The 8,418-nt window shown below is 36.8% G+C and overlaps 1 protein-coding gene across 2 annotated transcripts in view; it reads left to right on the top strand.

The window, feature by feature from the left end:
* The first annotated feature begins 2,082 nt into the window (after positions 1-2,082).
* Positions 2,083-8,418, top strand: part of LOC145670485 (uncharacterized) — a 53,826-nt gene continuing 47,490 nt past the window's right edge. For both annotated transcript variants that reach the window (XM_081739207.1, XM_081739206.1), the window contains exon 1: positions 2,083-2,289. The gene's annotated coding sequence lies outside the window, so the exon portion shown is untranslated. The remainder of the gene's footprint in view (positions 2,290-8,418) is intronic.

Genomic DNA, 8,418 nt, shown 5'->3' with positions numbered 1-8,418 from the left:
AGTGGTGCCCCCCCCCCCCTTATGTCCATGACGCACCCCCCCAATTGTCTATCCGTAGGTGTTCTTCCATGAAAAAATCTTCTTTTCGATTAATTTTACCCCCCCTCAAACAGATTTATATAGATTTTTAACTCCCCCAAATATTTCAATGACGCAGTTTGCGTCATAGCCCCCCTTGTGGGCACCCCTGGGTAGGGCAACGAACCGAACAGCGTCCAGATTACAAGGTTGGTTCCAAATAAATTGCCGCCCGAACAGAGACATCGAATTGGTTACAGCCGGTCCAATGAATGGAGTTAAAAGAGAATGATGATACTACTCTTAGAACACTAAATCGATTTTAAGAAAATTGTTTCTTGTTGTTTCCCCTTATTTTTTTTCCTTTGTAAATCAATATTGAAATCGGAAGTTATAGTCGTGCACGCCGACTACGTGGGTGCTCCGGGGCACTAGAATCCACATAAATAATCTTGTGGGTGCGACGCACCCACAAGATTTTCACCTCTGATAAAAACAAAATAAAATAAATATTTCTCACTTGCCATTATCAAAAAATAATAAACAATTAAGACATTTAGATGGAAATTAAAATTTCTAACCTCTAAAACATAATTGTTTGTTTCAAATGTGTTTGTGCAAAGGCAACCAAGTAACACACTACCCATTCTTTGCCTGTCTCTCGCCTGGTCAAATGCAGATTCCAATAACAGTGTTCATAAAAGACTTTAACTTTTAAAAAATCAATAAAAAATATCGAGATTCCCCTGAAAACATCCAACACGGTCTGCCATTGGTAGGCACTCGCATAAATTTTGGAAAGTCGGCGCCCTTGGTTGTAATGTTTTTTTTTTTTTTTTTTTTTTTATCACTTTCGATTTCAGTAAAGTTAAGTATGGAGATGAAATGTAGGCCTTCTTGTGCACGTTTAATGGATTATAGAAAATCGCCTGTCGCTGATATATATTAAATAAGTAATTGCACATTCACTAAAACAAGTGGTATGACGCTATGTACTTTTAAGAGGCTTTATACAAAGATCGTATTACTTGCAAGCTTACATGTATGCAATTTTATATTAAAATGTAGGTAACAGGTGCTTATTCTATTCTCATGCATTTTTCAAGCGGTTCTATAATACCATACATATTTTATACATGTACAAAAACACAAAAGATAAAAAAAAATGACTCACATTCCTAAATTAAAGTATTGTATTATTCATGCACAACAATAATCAGAATTTTTTGGACCAGATTAACAAAAAAAAAAAAAAAAAACTTTTGAGTGTGAGTATAACTGATATTGCACATAATTGACGTCTGGATAAACGACGTTCTACTGTATTTTGGTACATGAGTGCACCTTGTCTAAACTTAAGTTTTTAAGACATTTTCGGCAAGAGAAATGAAGGGAGGAAGTGACATGTAAAAGTAATGGAAAACGATCGATAGGCTTATTACTGTCCAATTCATAGTTTCGCGATGGCTGAGATAGTGACTCCTGATGTCGTTTAAATTCAATTTCATGCTCCCTGCGTATCCTAAGAAGGAAGGAATTCAAACATTTTATATAAACCTTTTCTCTCTGTGCGAAGAACGAGTATTTCAGCTAATATAATAAAACTTTGTAGTGGCAGAGAAATAGCCTATGTGCTACTGCTAAAACATTATCTTTAGAAACAGGAAAAATACTTGTGTACTCAAAACGGGACAATCCCGATTAATTGGGACGTATAATCATCCAATATGTGGACATTCGTTTCAAGCATAGGAAAATGCGTAATCCCACAACACATCGCTTTATCTCCAGTTCTTGAAACTCGGGAAAAATTTAGAACCAAAGGGTGTTTTTTTAACTGACAGGGATAATTATAAGGGACGGAAAAAGAAAAAAGAACACGCTAGGTTTTGGTAATTAATTTTCATTTATTACTCTAAACTATAATTAATTAAGTGTATTCTATATTCATAATGGTATTAAAGTAATTAAGTAATAATATTTATAAAATGTTTCTATGATCATAAGACGGTTTATGAAATTTGATACTTTATGCATGATCTGCTACCACTGTTACGATAACGCCAAATGTATCTTCCGCCATTCTGAATTCATTCGTAGTGAAGCTTTGTACAGGAGTATTTTAGCATTTTTGTGTAGTATTATTGCGTGCAAAATATTTAAAGTAGTGTTCTTTCAGCTCGAATTAATTTGTGAGAGCTAAATACAAAGTTAAAAATATTCTTGTAATTAATTACTGGTGCTGTTTGGTAACTCCGAGCGCGGACAAGGGTAAGTTTTGTTATTAGTAGCATATTGTCGGCGGCAGAAATTCCCACAAATGGGAAATTAACATTCGTCCCTAAATCAAGGGAAATTTAGAAACAACCCGGGAATTTTATGATCTTTCAGTCTGGTAGAAACATGTAGTCATAATTTTAAGGCGTACAAAATAATGAATGTAATCCTCTCTTAATAATACTGTAAATGGTAGCCATTTGCTAAAGTCAGCACATGAGAGATAAACAGTGTTCTTGATTGCACAACCTATTACATGAGCAATACCTACACGGCATGCATTTTATATTTACGTTCTTTTGCTAGAAAATACCGGGATGATGCAGATCAAGAACGTAGAGCAATACATGCACCGTTCCGTGCAAGTTAAGTTTAGGCACTCCGCTCAAAATAATTGTTGAAAACGTACAGTTTTATTATACTGATCCATAGTATACGTAGTAGTAGGAGTAGGAACGGTTTAGAAACCCCGCAGGGTTTGGTTGGGTTCTGTTCTCGACATAAAGTTGGCAAATTAAAGACTTACCCAAATTTCTCTATACATTTTACGGTGCAGTTTTACCATACGGATCCACATTGTATTGGCGAAGTATGTAATTTGCACATTTTATGTCGAGAACAGAACCCAACGAACCCCTGCGCGGCTTCAAACCCGTTCCTACTCCTACTACTACTTATACTATGGATCCATATAGTAAAACTGCACCGTTCAAAAATTATAATTAAGTAATTTCCTAATTCCCGTCAAAAGATTTAACTTTGGCGACAAGTTACTACCCCAGTTGGCATAAATGAAATTCAAGGGGCCACCAGAAGTAATTGTTAAAAATAAATAGTTCTTTAACGATGGCGTGTATAAATACAGGACCGGATGTATGTCAAAAAATAGTTGAAAGGCGTAGAACAACATGTGCTAGATGATCACAATAAAGGCGCGAATGCCATGTAACCGAATCAGGACATGGCCAAAGGGGGCAGGCGCGTCAGTGACGATGAGTACACGAGGGGGAGTAAAAGCACGTGAATTTTCGCAATGATAGGAGCTCCAGCAGCACTTGTAATCGTTTCACACTTGTATCCCTACGCTTTTAAATATAACAAACGGCTTTTCTACACTATGCAGAAATACCTCGCCGGATATAATGCAGTCATCTTTTATATGCTATCACGTATTTTAACCGTCATACAGCACTTGTAATCATTTTACACTAGTAAGCCTACAGCTAATATATAAGCTTTGTAAAGCTAATATATAACTGTATTGAAATTTACCTGTAAATTTCACAAAATTTGGTGTGCCTAAACTTGGTCAGCACCATACATTCATTGTATATGTTTCTTTTTCAATAAATTCTGTACCTTAAGCAATTAATTTTCGGATGTAGACCTGCGATGGCTTAAGTTTCAGTATGTCATAAAAAGTATTGCGCAAGAAACAGTAACCAACTTAAGCTAGGATGTCCCTAAAAGATACAAATTATCTAAGCAAACCAGGCAAGGAGTGCAGCAGTGGGGCCCGCGTGTCAGCGGCGGTAGATATATGGGTAAACTAGGATAGTGGAAATACATTCTATATGACATAAAAATACCTTACGTGACAGATTATGTATAAGGATATACCGATACCGCTACTGAAGATGCCGATACCTATACCTTTGGACATGTTTCTTATATATTGTCAGGAGTTTTCAGAATAATGAAATGATCAACATTGTAATAGGGTATATTAGAAATAAGGCTAAAATTTGACATATAAAGACAAAAAGTAGGATTTCATATTAGGTTCTATACAAAAAAATTTATTTTCTCTCAATTTAATCCAGCTCATGTAAAATAAACTAAAAAGCAGCAAATTCTTATGTAGCGGTAGTGTAAACTTAATTCTAAGAGTCAGTGATTGTCATTTAAAATGATAAAATACTTTGATAGTTCCATGGTATTTATTAGTCTCTGTTACATATATACAATGCAAACGGATACTACTGTTACAAATTTTTATTGTTTACAAAATTATGCGTATTGCTTGTATACCATTAAAAAAAGGGGTGTTATTTAAGCAAAATCGGAAACTATAAAACTATATATTACCTTTAGACTAATTGTTTTTAACCAGGAAGTAGGAGGAAATGAACGTCTTGCGGGTTTCTTCTGAATCGAAAACTGTCTCTTGTTTGGAATTCAGATTACGGGTCTGCTATCCTGACCATGGGCGCACGAAGGGGGGAGGGCGGGTTGGTTCCTCTCTCGCTCACGAAAATGTATACGTAAGAGCAAACCACGTATATTAAATACCGGACATAATTTAGCAATCATGGAATGGGTCCCCCATAGAAGATTTTCTTCGGACGCCCATGATCCCGACTGAGGATTTTTGACTTTTCGTTACCACTATTTTGGCATCGAGGGACTAAGAATATCAGTTGAGTACGAGTAGTGCAAATCAAAGGCGTACACATGCATACCAGGTGTGTTAGTTGAAATTTGCTTTATATATATATATATATATATATATATATATATATATATATATATATATATATATATATATATATATATATAAACACTTAATATTCAGGGAATCTCACAATTTCTTTATTCAAAATAATGACCATTGGATTCTACACACTTTGCCCATCTTTTAGGCAAATCATGGATACCATCCCAAAAAAAAAAAAAAAAAACTTTTTCTCTTTCGAGCCAAACCATTCGACGAGCCAATTTTCGACGTCTTCAAAATTAGCGAAGCGTTGCTCTGCAAGTGAGTGTCCCATCGAGGCGAAAAGGTGATAGTCCAACGGGGCGAGGTCTGGAGAGTACGGCGGGTGCGGTAATATTTCCCAATTAAGTGTTTTTAATGTGCCCTGCACCAGTTTAGCGGTATGAGACGGCGCGTTGTCATGTTGCATGTTAACCTTGCCATGTCTTCGGGCCCATTCCGGCCGTTTTTCGATCAACGCATGATTCAAATTAATAATTTGTTGTCTGTAGTGATCCATATTTACTGTTTCACCAGGGCTTAATAACTCGTACTACACCACACCACACTGGTCTCACCAAACACAGAGCATTGTCTTACGACCAGAGCGATTTGGCCTTGCCGTCGATGGGCCGGCTTCACCAGGTGCAAGCCATGATTTTTTTCGCTTCGGGTTCTCAAAATAAATCCATTTTTCGTCCCCCGTGACAATTCGATGCAAAAATGATTTCCGTTTGAACCGTTGAAGCAGGATTTCACACACGGTTTTTCGCTTTTCAATTTGTCTATCTGTAAGTTGGTGTGGCACCCATTTTACATACTTTTGGATCTTTCCCATGGCTTTAAACGTTGGGAAATTGCTTCTCGAGTCACATTTAGTGTTTATGCTAATGTTGCTTGCAATTGGGTTGGGTCTTCATCTAATAACGCCTGCAATTCCTCGTCTTTGAACTTTTTCGCTGCGTCGGGATGTTCCTTGTGTCAAATCGAAATCTCCACTTTTAAATTGACGAAACCATGTCTCGCATGTTCTAATCACTGTAGCATGTTCACCGTAGGTTTCTACCAGCAACCGATAAGCTTCAGCTGCTTTTTTCTTTTGATGAAATAGGAACAGCAATGCATGCCGCGCATGCGATTTACTTGGAACGAAACTCGCCATATTCACTGAGGTAAACAACTCTGACGCTATTCTGTTGGCCGAATGTGACTTGGGTATTTTTGAAGGTTAATGTTTACAGAAACAAATGACGTACATGCCGCATCATAGAAATGTATACATATTGCTAGAGACATCTAACGGTAAAACCGGCAAACTTCAACCAACACACCTGGTAAAGAAATCGATTGTACAATTGATAATAATTTAGGTCAGCTTTAAAAGAAACTGATGAAATATAAATGTCACTGTTAATATTAAACAAATTGAAAATAGTTCGGAAAATGTATCGGTAAATCTCGGTATCCGTTTGCCGATAGCGATACTCCCAAAAGTAGCTGATATCACTGATACCGATATATCGGTACATCCCTAATTATGTATTTGTGGCTATCTTATGGAGGAAGCCGTGCTTAACAGATTGCACTTTTCATTAATATATTTTTACGTAGATTCAAATCTCATATGTAGGAACACCATTTTTCGATTATTTACACACTGGTCTGTTAAAATATAACTACAAATTTCTTCTGTAGATGAATCCGGAATCTGCGACAGCACCGAAATTATATGTTGAAACAGTTCCTTTGCAGATTGAAAACAAAACTATTAATGAGAAACAATACTCTGCCTTATTGATAAAATCGACTGGTAGTCCCTTGAAAATTGTATTTTACGTATGACGTCCCCAGCGTTCGATGAAGATTACTATAGAACGACATAAACACATTAACTATGCATACAGTATTTTGTGCGAAAGGCATCCCAAACTGCTTTGAAATGAAGTGAAATGAAATCTTTGTTTTATGTCCCACGGTTATGCCGGCTAGGCTAAAGGAGACGATATGATGAGAAATTAATGAATTAGTAGAATGAGTAAATTGGAAAGGAAACGGAAGAACCCCGAGAAAACCCACGCACACCCAAACTGATTTCTCTCACTCTTTGTGGGTGGTTGCACAAGGTGATTTTTCTTGTAACCCACTGGAGAGTATGGACAGTACATTTTTAGTAACTCTATCCATCACCACTCTAGAACTCGCTAAAGATATAATAAACACTTCTGACTAGAATGTATACGATTATTTATTAAAAACTAAATTACATTGTAACGGTTTAGACTCCTTAACGTTGTCTTTATCAGACACTAACTGCAGTTAGTGTCTGATGAACACAACATTAAGTTTTCGAAATCATTACACTGCAATTTAGTTTTTAATAAATAAGTGTATATATAATCTGGTCAGAAGTATTTCATTAGTGTAAGGGTAGGATCAAGTTTCGCAGATATGAGCCATCTTAACCTAATCTAACCTACCCAATCGTACTTCACGCTATCCTATCCTACAATGTGGCTTACATCTGTGTAATATATCCTCAGTAAGTTTTGTAACATGTGAGATCTTAAGTCATCGCAAAATATTTTCTTTTCCAAAGTTGAAACAAGGAAATAACGACTTATTTCTTGCACATGATTGGATATAATCTTGGGATGGTATTCAGTATCTCCTGCAAATTCATTGTCGGCTCCGGATCTGGTGCTGTATCCTTCCTATTGAGTCGTCGTAAATTACCTCGTTTGTGCGTATACCCACCGTCATTGACACGTCTTCCCCCTACGGACGCACCCCGTTGTTGCGCTCCTGCCTTTACTTAGTTATGTAGCATTCGTGCCTCTCAATGACTATCTAGCACAAGTTGTTTCGAGTTTTGTGCACTGTAGTTTTGGTCATGTGCTCACACCGTATATTTATACTCGTCACAGTTACAAATAACGAACATTTATGACTACGGGTAAACGAGAGTCACTGCCAAGTGCTTTGGGGGAGAAACTAAATAATACTCAAATCTTGTTCTACTGATGAAGGGTAACCGGATTGTTATTCGAAATACAGTTCAACTTCGTTATAACATCACCAAAAGAAACCTAAGAAAGAGTACCGTTATAAACTGATATTGCAACCGAGATATTTAATACCAACATATCAAGCGCTGATGGTGAAGAATAATTAAGTATTCCATTACTCCATCATTCCTATACTACAGATATAACTCATTTTTATCTCTCGTTTAATTTGCTGCGTTTTGTTTCCATATCTTTTCTGTTGTAGAAATCGCCAAACCAAATTCGCGACTACATCAGCTATTATCCCTACTAGAGGATAATACCAATACACCATAAAGTAGCAAACATACCATAGCTAGTTTGGATTATGAAGAAGGTTAGTGGCTGGACGAACGCTCGAATTTTTCCAGGAACAACCAATATATTTGCAGACAGAGCCATTGACATTTAAGAATGGCAGTTCAGCAGGATGCGGTTCTGCAAATTTGTGCCTCACTTCAATCCCAATACAGGCTTGTAATAACCTCTCATTCGATAGTCGCTGAGCAGGTGTGGAATTCAGTATAAAAAGACTTGTCGTCATATATGAGTTTGTGAATGTCTTACTAGGCAAGGCATAAAGAACATTTGAGTTGTGAGCAG

Source organism: Thermobia domestica, chromosome 14 (assembly GCF_964235325.1).
Source record: "Thermobia domestica chromosome 14, izTheDome1.hap1.1, whole genome shotgun sequence".
Classification (NCBI taxonomy): Eukaryota; Metazoa; Arthropoda; class Insecta; order Zygentoma; family Lepismatidae; genus Thermobia; species Thermobia domestica.
Note: the sequence above shows the minus strand (reverse complement) of the source record. Positions and strands in the feature narration are given on the sequence as shown.